This window comes from Phyllopteryx taeniolatus, unplaced genomic scaffold (assembly GCF_024500385.1).
Source record: "Phyllopteryx taeniolatus isolate TA_2022b unplaced genomic scaffold, UOR_Ptae_1.2 contig_24, whole genome shotgun sequence".
Classification (NCBI taxonomy): domain Eukaryota; kingdom Metazoa; phylum Chordata; class Actinopteri; order Syngnathiformes; family Syngnathidae; genus Phyllopteryx; species Phyllopteryx taeniolatus.
In genome coordinates, this window is record NW_026903162.1 from 889,434 (window position 1) to 908,664 (window position 19,231).

The following is a 19,231-nucleotide window of genomic DNA, read 5'->3' on the forward strand; positions in this document are numbered from 1 at the left end:
ACTTTCGAAAATCTTTCCCACTTCATACATTTTTACAAAACATTATTTTAACCTTGGTCGACATTGTTGTTTACTGCTAAACTGCATCACTCATGTAATGGAGTATTTCTTCGGCGTGATGAGGTTAGCAGTGATTCCCCATGAATATCCTCGACTGACATCAGGTTTGCTAAACACACAAGGTCAATGTAATAAATAACCGGATGCCTTTTCCTCCACAGGAACGTGACAAGGCATGCGTCTTCTACAACAGCACACAATATTACTGAACAACAAGCCGAGTGCCAAAACGACAATGCAACTCTAAAGTTCCTTTTACAGGAATATGAACAAAAATGACGAGATTAATGCAAAAATATAGAATATAGAATAGAATAGAAAATAATAGAATAGAATAGAAAATATAGTTTTTACAGCTTTTCAGCTATACTCTATTTAAATGTTCTGTTTATATTCTTAAAATATTATTTCTATTTCCTAAGTATTTATGATCATATGTTCAATACAGGCGGCATGGCGGCACAGTTCTGAGGACCAGGGTTCCAATCCGGCCTCGCCTGTGTGGAGTTTGCATGTTCTCCCCGTGCCTGCGTGGGTTTTCTCCGGGTACTCCGGTTTCCTCCCACATCCCCAAAAAATGCATGGTAGGTGAATTGAAGACTCTAAATTACCCATAGGTATGAATGTGAGTCGGAATGGTTGTTTGTTTATATGTCCCCTGCGATTGGCTGGCGACCAGTTCAGGGTTTACCCCGCCTCTCGCCCAAAGATAGCTGGGATAGGCGCCAACACACCCGCGACCCGCATGAGGATAAGCGGTTCTGAAAATGGATGGATGAATGTGCGATGCATTTATAAACATAGTTACAATTTTTCAAATTAAAAAGCTGCAATTCCTAAATGTAAATAATTACACAAATACCAGATCACAATATGGAAATTTTGCCAAATGTCAATGGCTGTATGTTTTATAAATAAGTGTATCTCTTTGATAATTGAATGCTGACAGTCCCCTCCAAAAGTATTAGAACGGCAAGGTCAGTTCCTTTGTTTTTGTTGTACACTGAAGATATTTGGGTTTCAGAACAAAAGTCGAATATGAGACAAAAGTTCATAATTGCAGCTTTTATTTCATTGTATTTAGATCTAGATGTGTTAACTCAGGACAGAGCACCTTTTGTTTGAAGACACCCACTTTTCAAGAGAGCAAAAGTATTGCAACAGACATTATTAAATTAACTTAAATTGAATGACATTTAATATTTGGTGGCATAACACTTACTTGCAATAACTGCATCAAGCCTTCGACCAATTGACTTCAGACTGTTGCATTCTTCATTTGAAATGCTTTTCAAATCAGAGAGCTAAATAGATAGATAAATGTAATGAATTTGCATTTATTTTCGTGAAAAAAATACAATCCATCAGGTTAAATATTAGCACAAATCAGCAAAATGATAAAATGATACTACATCTGAAGCCACCCAGTAAAAAACCCTTGTAAGAATTTGATACAGTTGACCAAAAAACTGGAGCGAAAACGGTTCAGCAGCTGAAAGCATCAACGAGCTGTCTTGACTCAATACCATCGGACTTTTTCAAAGTTATTGTGAAGTCTGTGCTAGCTGATTTGCAGCAAATAATTAATTGCTCACTTCAGACAGGCGAGTTTCCTAAAGCTCTTAAAGTAGCTGCCATTAAGCCTCTGCTAAAAAATAGAACGCTGGACGCTTCCATGTTAGACCCATCTCAAATCTCCCTTTCATAGCCAAGATTGTTGAGAAAGTTATTTTTAATTAACTCAGCAATTTCTTCAAATTGGACTTTTTGACAAATTTCAAATCAGGTTTCCGAACTCATCACAATCCAGAATTGTTCGTATCAAAAGTGCTAAATTGATATAAGGTTGAATACTGACTCAGGAAAGGTGTCAATTCTGGTCTTGTTGGACCTCAGTGCGGTAGATCATAATAAACTGCTGAACAGGTTGGAAACGTGGGTAGGACTAAATGGAACAGTCCTTAAATGGTTCAGGTCCTACCAGGAGTACAGAAAGGAGTTATTTTGTAACTATTGGAAGTGTTCAGCCTCATCGAATGGCAATGACCTATGAGGTCCCTCAAGGGTCAGTTCTTGGACACCTCCTGTTCAGCCTGTATATGCTACCCTTGGGTCAAATTCTTCAGAACTTTAATTTTGACTATCATAGCTATGCAGATGACACACAGTTATATCTAGCAGTGTCTCCAGATGACTCCAGTTCAATTGAGGTGGTGTTTAAAACAGAAAGAACTGGCTGAGCCAAAGTTTTGTTTTGGTAATAAAGAAAAGAGGGTTGCTTTTAGTACATACCTGAAGTCACTCTCTTTAAAAAACAAAGACCAAGTCTGAAACCTTGGTGTTCTGATAGATTCCGACCCGACTTTCAACAGCCATATCATATCAATTTCTAAAACTGCCTTCTACCATCTGAAGAACATATACAAAGTGAAGGCTTGCATGTGTCAAGCAGACCAGGAGAACCTCATCCATGCTTTTATCTCAAGTAGGCTTGACTATTGTAATGGTCTTCTGACTGGACTGCTGCAGCTCGGGTTCTGACCAGAACAAAGAGGTCAGAGCATCCATCCATCCAGCCATTTTCCTTTCCGCTTATCCTCACTAGGGTCGTGGGCTGCTGGAGCCTATCCCAGCTATCTTCGGGCAGGAGGCGGGGTACACCCTGAACCGGTCGCCAGCCAATCGCAGTGCACATAGAAACAAACAACCACTCGCACTCACATACACACCTAAGGGCAATGTAGAGTCCTCAATCAACCTACCATGCATGTTTTTGGGATGTGGGAGTAAAACGCAGTGCCCGGAGAAAACCCACCCATATTACTCCAATTACTTCCAGTCAGCTTTAGAATAGATTTTAAAGCTCTGCTACTGGTCTATAAACCACTAAATGGTTTAGGTCCTGAATACATGAAAGAAATGCTAATTATATATATATATATATATATATATATATTATAATATATTTAAATATTTATAGATATATATTTATATTTATATATATATTTATATTTATATATATATACATATATATATATAGATATGTATATTTATATTTATTTATATATATATATTTATTTATATATATATATATATATGTATATTTATATTTATATTTATTTATATATATATATATATATATATATATATATATATATATATATTTATATATTTATATATATATATATTGTTTTTTTTATATATATATTTATATATTTATATTTTTTAATATATATATATATATATATATATATATATATATATTTATATATATTAATATATATATATATTTATATATATATATATATTTATATATATATATATATATATTATTATGTATCTATATATATATATATATATATATATAATATTGCATTAACACAAAGTGTCGAGTAAAACATTTACTTAAGGCAAATATAGATAGATGTGTGTAACATTGACTAAAAATACAACATGGAAAATGAAGGACCTGAATACTAACAGGTATAAGTGAATGAATTCAGTGGATATTAGAACTTAATAGGACTAGTGAATTTTTCAATATCAGTTTCCTTACTTGGTATGATACCCTTCACAGTTAGACCATCAACTTGAAGCTTGAACGTTGACATGTTCCATCACTTGCCATTTTTAACTTCCAATTCAATCATTTGAGCCACTATGTTTATCTAATTGTTTGTACATGATAAACAATGTAAAGTCAACATTTTAGATCATGGGAAACACATTAAGGTTAATATTTTTATTCAGGTTTAAATATTGCCATTTTCTTTTTTAATGCAGCCCTATGGGGGGCACAAGTCAGTGCAAACTGTAGGCCGGTCCCAAGCCCAGATAAATGCAAAGGGTTGCGTCAGGAAGGGCATCCGGCTTAAAACTGTGCCAAACAAATATGAGCGTTCATCCAAAGAATTCCATACCGGATCGGTCGTGGCCCGGGTTAACAACGTCTGCCACCGGCGCCGTCAACCTGCAGGGCGCCGTTGGAAATTCAGCTACTGTGGGTCGAAGTCAAAGTCAAAGAAGAAGAAGAGGTGGAAAGCGGGTTCTTCGGCAGAAAGAGAAGAGGAAAACACAGAGCCTAGAACTGAATGTGGGGACTTTGAATGTTGGGACTATGACAGGAAAATCTCGGGAGTTGGTTGACATGATGATTAGGAGAAAGGTTGATATATTGTGTGTCCAGGAGACCAGGTGGAAAGGCAGTAAGGCTAGAAGTTTAGGGGCAGGGTTTAAATTATTTTACCATGGTGTAGATGGGAAGAGAAATGGAGTCGGTGTTATTTTAAAAGAAGAGTTGGCTAAGAATGTCTTGGAGGTGAAAAGAGTATCAGATCGAGTGATGAGGCTGAAATTTGAAATTGAGGGTGTTATGTGTAATGTGATTAGTGGCTATGCCCCACAGGTAGGATGTGACCTAGAGGTGAAAGAGAAATTCTGGAAGGAGCTAGATGATGTAGTTCTGAGCATCCCAGACAGAGAGAGAGTCGTAATTGGTGCAGATTTTAATGGACATGTTGGTGAAGGTAATAGGGGTGATGAAGAAGTGATGGGTAAGTACAGCATCCAGGAAAGGAACTTGGAGGGACAGATGGTGGTAGACTTTGCAACAAGGATGCAAATGGCTGTAATGAACACTTTTTTCCAGAAGAGGCACGAACATAGGGTGACCTACAAGAGCGGAGGTAGAAGCACACAGGTGGATTACATCTTTTGCAGACAATGTAATCTGAAGGAGGTTACCAACTGTAAGGTAGTGGTAGGGGAGAGTGTGGCTAGACAGCATCGGATGGTGGTGTGTAAGATGACTCTGGTGGTGGGGAGGAAAATTAGGAAGATAAAAGGAGAGAAGAGAACCATGTGGTGGAAACTGAGACAGGACGAGTGTTGTGCAGCTTTTCGGAAAGAGGTGATACAGGCTCTCGGTGGACGGGAAGAGCTTCCAGAAGACTGGACCCCTGCAGCCAAGGTGATCAGAGAAGCAGGCAGGAGAGTACTTGGTGTATCTTCTGGCAGGAAAGGAGAGAAGGAGACTTGGTGGTGGAACCTCACAGTACAGGAAATCATACAAGGAAAAAGGTTAGCTAAGAAGAAGTGGGACACTGAGAGGACCGAGGAGAGGCGAAAGGAATACATTGAGATGCGACACAGGGCAAAGGTAGAGGTGGCAAAGGCAAAACAAGAGGCATATGATGACATGTATGGCAGGTTGGACACTAAAGAAGGAGAAAAGGATCTATACAGGCTGGCCAGACAGAGGGATAGAGATGGGAAGGATGTGCAGCAGGTTAGGGTGATTAAGGATAGAGATGGAAATATGTTGACTGGTGCCAGCAGTGTGCTAGCTAGATGGAAAGAATACTTCGAGGAGTTGATGAATGAGGAAAATGATAGAGAAGGGAGAGTAGAAGAGGCAAGTGTGGTGGACCAGGAAGTGGCAATGATTAGTAAGGGGGAAGTTAGAAAGGCATTAAAGAGAATGAAAAATGGAAAGGCAGTTGGTCCTGATGACATTCCTGTGGAGGTATGGAACCATCTAGGGGAGGTGGCTGTGGAGTTTTTGACCAGTTTGTTCAATAGAATTCTAGTGTGTGAGAAGATGCCTGAGGAATGGAGGAAAAGTGCACTGGTGCCCATTTTTAAGAACAAAGGTGATGTGCAGAGCTGTGGCAACTATAGAGGAATAAAGTTGATGAGCCACACAATGAAGTTATGGGAAAGAGTAGTGGAGGCTAGACTCAGGACAGAAGTGAGTATTTGCGAGCAACAGTATGGTTTCATGCCTAGAAAGAGTACCACAGATGCATTATTTGCCTTGAGGATGTTGATGGAAAAGTACAGAGAAGGTCAGAAGGAGCTACATTGTGTCTTTGTAGATCTAGAGAAAGCCTATGACAGAGTACCCAGAGAGGAACTGTGGTACTGCATGCGGAAGTCTGGAGTGGCAGAGAAGTATGTTAGAATAATATAGGACATGTACGAGCGCAGCAGAACAGCGGTGAGGTGTGACAGAAGAATTTAAGGTGGACGTGGGACTGCATCAGGGATCAGCCCTGAGCCCCTTCCTTTTTGCAGTGGTGATGGATAGGCTGACAGATGAGGTTAGACTGGAATCCCCGTGGACCATGATGTTTGCAGATGACATTGTGATCTGCAGTGAAAGCAGGGAGCAGCTGGAGGAACAGTTAGAAAGATGGAGGCATGCACTGGTAAGAAGAGGAATGAAGATTAGCCGAAGTAAAACAGAATATATGTGCATGAATGAGAGGGGTGGTGGGGGAAGAATGAGGCTACAGGGAGAAGAGATAGCAAGGGTAGAGGACTTTAAATACTTGGGGTCAACCGTCCAGAGAAATGGTGAGTGTGGTCAGGAAGTGAAGAAACGGGTCCAAGCAGGTTGGAACGGGTGGAGGAAGGTGTCAGGTGTGTTATGTGACAGAAGAGTCTCTGCTAGGATGAAAGGCAAAGTTTATAAAACAGTGGTGAGGCCAGCCATGATGTATGGATTAGAGACAGTGGCACTGAAGAGACAACAGGAAGCAGAGCTGGAGGTGGCGGAAATGAAGATGTTGAGGTTCGCTCTTGGAGTGACCAGGTTGGATAAAATTAGAAATGAGCTCATCAGAGGGACAGCCAAGGTTTGATGTTTTGGAGACAAAGTTAGAGAGAGCAGACTTCAATGGTTTGGACACGTCCAGAGGAGAAATCGTGAGTATATTGGTAGAAGGATGATGAGGATGGAGCTGCCAGGCAAGAGAGCTAGAGGAAGAGAAGGTTGATGGATGTCGTGAGGGAAGACAGGATGGCAGTTGGTGTTCGAGAGGAGGATGCAGGAGATAGGCTTACATGGAAAAGGATGACGCGCTGTGGCGACCCCTAACGGGACAAGCCGAAAGGAAAAGAAGAAGAAGAAGAAATATTGCCATTTTTTACTCCTAAAACCCTAGATGTACCTTCTCGGTGTTATGCTTTGTCAGTTGGAAGTACACACAAAATTGTTTATGAAGAACAGCATGTACGTAACTTTGACTGGGCTTTCTGCCAGTCAAACACATTTCCAGTTAAACACACCATGTCATTCCAGAGTTTCAACATGTATTCCAAATACCAATACTTGACTGAACAATACTATGATTTCAAAACGTTAACACATAGTTCTGAACCCAATGTCTCTACAGAAGTCATTGTTAGTAAACGATAATACAGCCATTTAGACCTAGCGTAATTTTGACACCAGCGGTCTTTGCCAGTGCCCATGTCATGTTACAAGCACCACACAACATCGCCATTTTTATTAACAAAGTGAATCAAATGTTTTGATCAAAGATAGTTAAAAACGTTTGACAGGAGGCCTTTATAATCGGAACCGAATCGTAGTTTAATAATAAGGTTTAAAGTATGCGCATAATCATGACCACATCCTCAACACTGCTGTGACTCGTCAAAATTACCAGCGAGTCAGCAGTGCAGTCAGAAGACACAGAAAACAGCCTGTGCACTAGCGATAGAAAACGGTCAAAATTCACCAATCATTTCTCCTTCAACGAATCAAACAAGAAACTATCTAATTCTATACAAACTCGCTTTTCATCATTGCTTGTAACTTGACCGTTTGAGATCGAAGCTTGTAACATTTTGACATCATTTTCTTGAAAACACTTACCAGGTTCTACCGGCCCCTCCATGTTCCCATCAAGCTCAAATGCTGCCGTATGCTGGTCGTATGTAAGGCGAAAATAGTTCTGGGTGATCGATGTCGCAAAATAGTCGATCGTTTTTGTTATTTTGTCCAAGTCGCTCGAACGAAAATATGACCGACACTTAAAAATTTAAGTCAATATTGTCTCCTACTCCTGAAGCAATTAATTGATGCTTCTATGATAATTTTTGGAGATTATTGCATCAATTCCAAATAGCCGTCGTAAAATGGTCGTTGTTTGTTTATAGTTATGAAATTGAGTGGCCGCTTGCTCGTAATGCGTTTTGACCGACAAAGTTACGAGCACGATGCCTATTTCTAATAAGTGCCTTTAAGAAATCTCGCCGTGGAACGTCATTAACTTCTGTTGAGTGGTAGGCGCATCCTTTTAGCAGATATTGGCGAAGTGGTTGCATGATTTTGCCGACATTTTTCACACTATGCTTATTTCCGTTGATGACTGCTAAAATGTCACACTTCGGCACTAGTCCAAAACCACAAAAATGCGTTTGACAAGGTTTATTGCAAAATCATTGGAGGTCGAAAATTCTTGATACAATATTATTTTATATCTATATGTTGATACCTGATTACTGACGATACTGTTGTGTGTTAATATTTGATGCCTTTTAATGTATTTTGCCATTAATAATTGCTTGTAACATTTCACCACATCCGTGGAATGACCCATATTTATACAGCCCTTGGTGAAGTCGAATTTATTTTTTTTTATCTATCCTTTATTCTTATTTATAGATTCCTTGTGCACTGAAAACTGTTACATATTGTTTGTTGAAAAGTAGTGCAATACAAATACTTTTCCCGAACGAAGAATAATCGTGACTAATAATTGTGATTACAATATTGATCAAAATAATCGTGATTATTATTTTGGCCATAATGCAGCCCTATGGGGGGCACAAGTCAGTGCAAACTGTAGGCCGGTCCCAAGCCCGGATAAATGCAGAGGGTTGCGTCAGGAAGGGCATCCGGCTTAAAACCGTGCCAAACAAATATGAGCGTTCATCCAAAGAATTCCATACCGGATCGGTCGTGGCCCGGGTTAACAACGTCCACCACCGGCGCCGTCAACCTGCGGGTCGCCGTTGGAAATTCAGCTACTTTGGGTCGAAATCAAAGAAGAAGAGGTGGAAAGCGGGTTCTTTGGCAGAAAGAGAAGAGGAACGCACAGAGCCAAGAACTGAATGTGGGGACTTTGAATGTTGGGACTATGACAGGAGAATCTCGGGAGTTGGTTGACATGACGATCAGGAGAAAGGTTGATATATTGTGTGTCCAGGAGACCAGGTGGAAAGGCAGTAAGGCTAGAAGTTTAGGGGCAGGGTTTAAATTATTTTACCATGGTGTAGATGGGAAGAGAAATGGAGTCGGGGTTATTTTAAAAGAAGAGTTGAGAGCTAAGAATGTCTTGGAGGTGAAAAGAGTATCAGATCGAGTGATGAGGCTAAAATTTGAAATTGAGGGTGGTATGTGTAATATGATTAGTGGCTATGCCCCACAGGTAGGATTTGACCAAGAGGGGAAAGAGAAATTCTGGAAGGAGCGAAGTAGTTCTGAGCATCCCAGACAGAGAGACAGTCGTAATTGGTGCAGATTGTAATGGACATGTTGGTGAAGATAATAGGGGTGATGAAGAAGTGATGGGTAAGTACAGCATCCAGGAAAGGAACTTGGAGGGACAGATGGTGGTAGACTTTGCAACAAGGATGCAAATGGCTGTAGTGAACACTTTTTTCCAGAAGAGGCACGAACATAGGGTGACCTACAAGAGCGAAGGTAGAAGCACGCAGGTGGATTACATCTTGTGCAGACGATGTAATCTGAAGGAGGTTACCAACTGTAAGGTAGTGGTAGGGGAGAATGTGGCTAGACAGCATAGGATGGTGGTGTGTAAAATGACTCTGGTGGTGGGGAGGAAGATTAGGAAGACAAAGGCAGAGAAGAGAACCATGTGGTGGAAGCTGAGACAGGACGAGTGTTGTGCAGCTTTTCGGGAAGAGGTGAGACAGGCTCTCGGTGGACGGGAGGAGCTTCCAGAAGACTGGACCACTGCAGCCAAGGTGATCAGAGAGCCAGGCAGGAGAGTACTTGGTGTATCTTCTGGCAGGAAAGGAGAGAAGGAGACTTGGTGGTGGAACCCCACAGTACAGGAAATCATACAAAGAAAGAGGTTAGCTAAGAAGAAGTTGGACACCGAGAGGACAGAGGAGAGGCGAAAGGAATACACTGAGATGTGACACAGGGCAAAGGTCGAGGTGGCAAAGGCCAAACAAGAGGCATATGATGACATGTGGCTGTGGAGTTTTTGACCAGCTTGTTCAATAGAATTCTAGTGCGTGAGAAAATGCCTGAGGAATGGAGGAAAAGTGTACTGGTGCCCATTTTTAAGAACAAAGGTGATGTGCAGAGCTGTGGCAACTATAGAGGAATAAAGTTGATGAGCCACACAATGAAGTTATGGAAAAGAGTAGTGGAGGCTAGACTAAGGACAGAAGTGAGTATTTGCGAGCAACAGTATGGTTTCATGCCTAAAAAGAGTACCACAGATGCCTTGAGGATGTTGATGGAAAAGTACAGAGAAGGTCAGAAGGAGCTACATTGTGTCTTTGTAGATCTAGAGAAAGCCTATGACAGAGTACCCAGAGAGGAACTGTGGTACTGCATGCGGAAGTCTGGAGTGGCAGAGAAGTACGTTAGAATAATACAGGACATGTACGAGGGCAGCAGAACAGCGGTGAGGTGTGCTGTAGGTGTGACAGATGAATTTAAGGTGGACGTGGGACTGCATCAGGGTTCAGCCCTGAGCCCCTTCCTTTTTGCAGTGGTGATAGATAGGCTAACAGATGAGGTTAGACTGGAATCCCCGTGGACCATGATGTTTGCAGATGACATTGTGATCTGCAGTGAAAGCAGGGAGCAGCTGGAAGAACAGTTAGAAAGATGGAGGCATGCACCGGAAAGAAGAGGAATGAAGATTAGCCAAAGTAAAACAGAATATATGTGCATGAATGAGAAGGGTGGTAGGGGAAGAGTGAGGCTACAGGGAGAAGAGATAGCAAGGGTGGAGGACTTTAAATACTTGGGGTCAACCGGAGAGAGGCTTACATGGAAAAGGATGACGCGCTGTGCCGACCCCTAACTGGACAAGCCGAACGGAAAAGAAGAATAAGATTATTTTGGCCATAATCGTGCAGCCCTAACTGGAAATAAACAATTTTTGTAACTTTCAATGACACTCATACACCTCTCAGCAGGTATTTTGGCCCACTCTTCATGAGCAAACTGCTCCAGTTGTCTCATGTTTGAAGGGGTTTTCTCCAGACGGAGTGTTTCAGCTCCTTCCACAGATGTTCAATAGGATTTAGAGCAGGGCTCATAGAAGGCCACTTCAGAATAATCCAATGTTTTGCTCTTATTCATTTTTGGGTGTTTTTAGCTGTGTGTTTTGGTTCATTATCCTGTTGCAAGACCCATGATCTGTGACTGAAACCAAGCTTTCTGACACTGGGCAGTACAATTCTCTCCTGGTTAGTCTTAAGATTTCATTGTACTCTGCACAGAGTCAAGACACCCTGTGCCAGATATAGCAAAGCAGCCAGGCCCAGAACATAACAGAGCCTCCTCCATGTTTCACCGGAGGGATTAGTGGTGTCGCTATTCCAAAATTCTGACTTTGATACTATATCTGCATAAAATACTCGTGATAACTGATATTACAAGATGTGCCGACCACTAATAACAACACAGGTAATACTAACATATCAACACAACACAGGTTCTCACAGGTGTTGACACTAAAAAAGAAGCAGCACTGCCTTGCTCATTTCCCACATCCTGTCCTGTCCTCCCCTTTTCTGTCCTCTCTCATCTTGTTCTCTTTGTTAGTTATTGCATGTCCTCACCCACTGTGTGTCCCCATCGCCCAACTAAGAACACGATTTGACAGTTGTAATGTTACTTGTGCTCAAATACAGCGGCTAAAATACGTATTTAATACGTCACCATTTTTCTCATTGAATACATTTCCAAAGGTGCTATTGACATGACAATTTCACCAGATGTTGGGAACAACCACAGTTATCTATGCATACAAATAAAGTAGAACAAATAAGTTCTGAAATTAAGTTGTGTGTAATAATGTGAAATAACACAGGGAAAAACACGCCAACTTTTACTTATTTAATACTTTGCTCAAAAGCCTTCGTCTGCAATGACAGGTTCAAGACGCCTCCTGTATGGAGAAACTAGTCGCATACATTGCTCTGGTGTGATTTTGGCCCATTCCTCCACACAAGCAGTCTTCAAATCTTGAAGGTTATTTTTTTTCCTTTGAAACCAACTGAGTTTCCTTGGCAGTATGTTTTGTATCATTATCCTGCTGAAATGTCCACCCTCATTTCATTTTCATCATCCTCGTAGATGGCAGCAGATTTTAGTCAAGAATGTCTTGGTACATTTGCCCATTTATCCTTCCTACAATAATGGGAAGTTTACCCACACCATCATGTTCCCACCTCCGAACTTCACTGTTGGTATGCTGTTTTTCGGGTGATGTGCAGTGCCATTTCTCCTCCAAACGTGGTGTGCATTATGGCATCCAAAGAGTTTAGTTTTGCTATCATCAGACCAGACTATATTCTCCCAGTATTTACAGTGGGTATGGAAAATATTCAGACCCCCTTACATTTTTCACTCTTTGTTATAATGCAGCCATTTTGCTAAAATCATGAAGTTCATTTGTTTCCCTCAATGTTTCCCATCTTGGAGTCATTCAGGTGTTTTTTAGCAAACCTTATGCGGGCGTTCATGAGCACGGGCAGTTCACTGAGGAGAGGCTTCCGTCGGGCCACTCTGCCATAAAGGCCCGACTGCTGGAGGGCTGCAGTGAGGGCTTTCTCCCATCTCCCGACTACATCTCTGGATTTGAGCCACAGTGATCTTTGGGTTCTTCTTTACCTCTCTCAACAAGGCTTTTCTCCCCCGATTGCTCAGTTTGGCCAGACGGTCAGCTCTCGGAAGGGCTCTGGTCGTTCCAAATGTCTTCCATTTAAGGATTACAGAGGCCACTGTGCTCTTAGGAACCTTAAGTGCAGCAGAATATTTTTTGTAACCTTCCCCAGATCTGTACCTTGCCACAATTCTGTCTCTGAGCTCTTCAGGCAGTTCCTTTGACCTCATGATTCTCATTTGCTCTAACATGCACTGTGAGCTGTAAGGTCTTATATAGACAGGTCCAATCACTATAATCAAACAAGGCTGGACTCCAATGAAGGTGTAGAACGATCTCAAGAATGATCAGAAGAAATGGACAGCACCAGAGTTAAATATATTCAGCAAAGGGTCTGAATACTTATGGCTGTGTGAAATTTCAGTTTTTCTTTTTTAATAAATCTGCAAAGATTTCAACAATTCAATATTTCCTGTAAATATGGGGTTCTATGTGTACATGAATGAGGGGGGGAAAGAACTTTAATGATTTTAGCAAATGGCTGAACTATAACAAAGAGTGAAAAATTTAAGGGGTCTGAATGATTTCTGTACCTACTGGAACTGGCTTGTCAGTAAACTTTAAACGAGCTTTGACATGCTTTTTTCAGCAATGGGGTCTTGCGTGATGACTGTTCATACAGGCCATGGCGGTAGAGTACATTACTCACTGTTTTCCTTGTGACGAAAATACCTGCAAATTCCAGATCTGTTTTGAAGTTCTCCACAGGTGGTCCTTGGCTCTTGGTAAACTTTTCTGATTATTGGTAAACTTTTCTGATTATTCTTTGCACTTCTCTGTCAGAAATCTTGCGAGGAGCACCTGATCGAGGCAAATTTATGGTGGTATGGTGTCTCAGGTCAATAGCACCTTTGAAAGGATATTTAGTGAGAAAAGTGGTGACGTGTTAAATACTTATTTCAGCCCCTGTATCTAGACTGTCTAACTATTGTTCTGCTGTGGTTCGCACCCCTTTTCCCCTTGTCCACTCTGTCCGTCCCCTAAAACCCTTTTCTCTCCAGCTGCATTTTTAATAAACATCAGAATAATTAAAAAATAAGCAGAGGGAGTATTTCAAACTCCCCTGTTGCACAGCAGAACTGTTCCAGCACAAAAGGCATACAGATCTACCACTCTGCAAGGCCATGCAGCTCAACAGGACAGGTATAAAAAAAATACAATTAAAAAAATATATTTTTAAGAAGACAACTATGGTTGTAACAAAGGGAAGTAGACTAATCGCTTCGGTATCACATGAAGTCACAAAATACCAAAATAAGTGATTGTGTGGTACATTTCACACATTACTCTGGCTGGAACCACATTATAGCGGAGATTAGCCAACTTTTAAGAGCAAAATAGCAGGCGAATTAGTATGTATTTATCGAGGAAAATACTGTTATATACGATAACGCTAAACAGCTACATAAACACAGGGACGGGAAACCGGAAACAAATTAGTATGTCACCGCTGCTACGTTACTTGAGAAAATGAACCTATAATATAAAAGCACATTAATATCATAAATCTTTACAACACAAGATAACCTTTATTGGTCCCGCAGTGGGGAAATTTGCACTATTTTAGCAACAACAGTGGATACAGGCAATACAAAATGAGCATGCAAGAGAAGACATTTGGCTGTAAAGTCCCTAAACTTAACCCTTCCAATGTTGATGCAATAAATACTTTATAATAACAAATATTGAAGCCATAATTTATTAACGATTACAATTATAGAGGAATAATTATGTTCTGAAATTGAAGAATATGCAGATTTTTAAAAATCCTATTAGCTAATATACTGCCATAACTGTCCTACAGTAATGTTCTTGACATAATTTAAAAAATATGGAAATTCAGACAAATTGTTGTGAAAATGATTTTTTTCGGCGGACACCTCATAGCCATAAATGAAATTTTACTCATAATTGGCATATGAAATTTAATAAAATAGCGTGCCCCCAAGCAGCTTTTTTCCACTCTCTCTTTTTTTAAAACAATATAGTGTTTATTTCATCAAATTCATTTATGAAATTTTCATCACGGTGGCCGGGTCAGCGTTCTGTGATTTCCGTAGCAAAATACAGGCATTCCGTAACATTTGACAGCCCTCCTCATCACCCTTTCAATAGGCCAACTGAGTGATTACATGTTTGAAGACACCTGTGATGCTAATCAGAGGACACACCTTGTTTGAATATGTCCTTATGGTCAGATTATTTTCAATATTTTCTAAAGGGTACCATAATTTTTCTCCAGGCTAATGTTTCATTAGTCTGTTATTTAAAATAATTATGTTGAACCAGAATTCAAAAGTATGTCTGATTTTCATTGGTTAATTTTCATGACATTTTTATTTATTACATCTGTCATATTTTTGGCTTTCATTAACAAGGGGGTACCAACAATTGTATCCACGTGTGTACTTCTGTAAGTAGAATGTGTATTTTGTTTGTTGGTTTTTACATTTTCCCAACACCCCCACGCCACTTTTGAACAAAAGTTTCAGCTTTATGTGATACTTGGGTATACTACAAAATGGGAGGAAAACAAAAGTGCTGCTCGTTGTCATTGTGACAACCCACATATCATCTCCACTATTAGAAGCTTTTTTTTTTACAGTTTGCGTAACACATTTAAGCTAAATTATATCTTTTATGTTGACAAGTATGACCAACCATGCACCACTAGACTACAGCAGATGTGAAAGCACAGAGGCTTATTACCACAAGCATTACTTGTTTAGCATGCATTCAAAACACAGTTCACAGTTCTGAGGACCGGGGTTCAAATCCTGGCCCGCCTGTGTGGAGTTTGCATGTTCTCCCCGTGCCTACGTCGGTTTTCTCCGGGTACTCCGGTATCCTCCCACATCCCCAAAACATGCGCGGTAGGTTGATTGAAGACTAAATTGCCCGTAGGTGTGAATGTGAGTGCGATTGGCTGGCAACCGGTTCAGGGTGTACCCCTCCTCTCGCCCGAAGATAGCTGGGATAGGGTCCAGCATACCCGTGACCCTCGTGAGCAGTACAGAAAATGGATGGATGGATGCCATTTCCGCAACATCGTGATAAATTCCAATAATCTAATAATAATTTCTTTGCAACATTGTGATAAATTCCAATCATCGAATACTAATTTCTTTAACTAAAACCACAATGACCATTCCTCAGATCAGAACAGTAAAACTAACTGTATGCACACCTCCAGCAACATAACTTTCTTGCCGACTATATCTCAGATGAGTTTTAAATTCCACAGAACAGTGACAAAATGACAATGCTTTTTAAGGTTGCTGTGCAGTGGCCACCTTAGCTTTGCATAATATGCCTTGAGTCCTTCATATAAGAAAAACAATCCCCCCACACTCCCATGTGACATGGCGAACTTGGAAAGCAGCGCATTGACACTTTTAAACGGAGAGGAGGCATCGACACGATCATTTTGTCTTCTCAATTCTGAAGGAATGATATTAGTTTTTTGTCAGCGAACTAATATCGACTCGCTTGTTCTAACAGATACCTGTGTTGCTCTTTCAATGGATTCACTGTTTTTCTAAGCAATGTATGCGTCAGCATACAATATAATATCAAAACGACAAAATATCAGATTTAGTGGTACTTTACAATAACGCAAGATAGCTGTCAGCATGATGGATTGGACAAGATGACAACTGCTAACGTAGCCGTTGTGACGTCTCATGGACAAATATAGCTAGGTAGGTTAATCTATGGATGAGATATGTCAGCAGTTCGTTTGGACGTGAAAGGGTAATGTTCAACATATTATAGCAGACAACTTTACTCTCGTCAGTTGCTTTAAAAGGCAAAGCCTTTCACAGTCAAAATTAACATTGTAGGGCACAGCTAATGTTAGCATACATTCGACAGGGTCAGCAATGTAAACACATCACAAAGCTATTATGTCTGTATCTTCAGGAGACATTACTGTATTTGTATGCGTTACTCATAACTATAACGCATCAGCAAGATTTCAGTCATGATATTCTCATGAAAAGAAAAAAAAAAAACTTACAATGAGATTGGACCGTCATGTAAAACTCGTTTCCTGCCTTGACACTTTGCTATGAAACCTATCTTACTTTTTCGTCCTAAGAGAACGTAAGAGCAACGTTTGAAATAACCAATAGGACCAGGGAAGAACGTCAAGAAGGCGTTCCACAAAACACACAGCGGCCAATAAACAACGAACAAAGAGAAGAACGGGCACGAGCGTCAGCGGCCTCTAGCGTTAGCATTGAGAATGTATTTATATGTACAGGACACAGAGTACGCAATTCTATGGAGAACCATGAGTGCCTAAAATCAACCAATCGATCTTTCAACGTATTGTATATATATATATATATATATATATATATATATATATATATATATATATATATATATATATATATATATATATATATAGTTTTGTTTGTGTGTGTGTGTGTATTTATGTGTCATTAAGTATTTATTTCAGTATTTATTAAATTATTTAAATATTTATGTCTTTCCTTATGTATAAAATTCTTTAAATATTTGTTTAATTATTTAAATATTTATGTATTTAATTTGCCGGCACGGTGTTAATTATTTCAATATTTATGTATTTAATTTGCCGGCACGGTAGCGGACTGGTTAGCACATCTGCCTCACAGTTCTGGGAACCGGGGTTCAAATCCCGGCCCCGCCTGTGTGGAGTTTGCATGTTCTCCCCGTGCCTGGGTGTGTTTTCTCCGGGCAGTCCGGTTTCCTCCCACATCCCAAAAACATGCGCGGTAGGTTTATTGAGGACTCTAAATTGCCCGTAGGTCTGAATGTGAGTGCGGATGGTTGTTTGTTTCTATCTGTCCTGCGATTGGCTGGCGACCGGTTCAGGGAAGTCGAATGTCAGTTTCAGGAGGAGCAGTGTGGTTTTCGTCCTGGCTGTGGAACAGTGGACCAGCTCTCTTACCCTCGGCAGGGTCCTCGAGGATGGATGGGAGTTCGCCGAACCAGTCTACATGTGTTTTGTGGACTTGGAGAAGGCGTTCGACCGTGTCCCTCGGGGAGTTCTGTGGGGGGTGCTTCGGGAGTATGAGGTACCGAACCCCCTGATATGGGCTGTTGGGTCCCTGTATGACCGGTGTCAGAGTTTGGTCCGCATTGCCGGCAGTAAGTCAGACTCGTTTGCGGTGAGGTTTGGACTCCACCAAGGCTGCTCTTTGTCACCAATTCTGTTCATAACATTTATGGACAGAATTTCTTTGCATAGAAGGGGTGTGGTTTTGGTATTGCATCTCTGCTTTTTGCAGATGATGTGGTTCTGTTGGCTTCATCAAGCCGTGATCTCCAACTCTCACTGGAGGGGTTCGCAGCCGAGTGTGAAGCTGCTCGGATGAGAATCAGCACCTCCAAATCTGAGACCATGGTCCTCAGTCGGAAAAAGGTGGCGTGCCCTCTCCAGGTCAGGGATGAGATCCTGCCCCAAGTAGAGGAGTTCAAATATCTTGGGTTCTTGTTAACGAGTGAGGGAAGAATGGAACGGGAGATTGACAGGCGGATCGGTGCAGCGTCTCCAGTGATGCGGACTTTGTATTGGTCCGTTGTGGTAAAGAAGGAGCTAAGCCGAAAAGCGAAGCTCTCAATTTACCGGTCGATCTACGTTCCTACCCTCACCTATGGTCACGAGCTGTGGGTCGTGACCGAAAGAACAAGATCCAGGACACAAGCAGCCAATATGAGTTTCCTCCGCAGGGTGTCCGGGCTCTCCCTTAGAGATAGGGTAAGAAGGGGAGAGGGAAGTCTGGTCGTCCCTGCTAAAGCTACTGCCCACGTGACCCGACCTCGGATAAGTGGTAGAAAATGGATGGATGGATGGATAAGCCAGGCCTCAAGGTCTTTGATGGTATCCTGGATGGTAGGGGCAGAAGTAAAGAGGAACCTGTTCACTACTCTCCCCCTCTTGAGCACTAGAGACCTACATTTTGCTGGCTTAGAGCTTATCCTAGCCCAAGCGATAAGCTGCTCTAGTCCTTGCATTATCCACCTGCTGCCCAGGACAGATTTGGTGGTGACTGTCAGATATATTGTAAGGATTGCTTGACAAGCTACCAAAGAGCTTTAGTTGTGAGATTACAAAAGAGAGCAAAATGTAAACATGCCGTGACCTATACATCAGTGTCAGGTAGTGTCTGTCAACCATACGGACAAAACCTTTTTTAGAGAGCAATGGTATGTATCACAACATTGGAACAGTGGAGTTTAGATTAGGGGATGTCATCAATCATTGCCAGCTGGGGGCCTGTGAAGCCCTTTGAAACACTTTTGTGATTTAGGGCTATACAAATAAACTTGACTTAACAAGAAATGCATTGGTTAATGACTCTAGGTGTTGGGTAAACATAAGCAGGCAATAGTCTGGTTACCAGTGGGCATCGCCTTTTATCAACTCATACAGAAAATGTTCTTTGCTATGA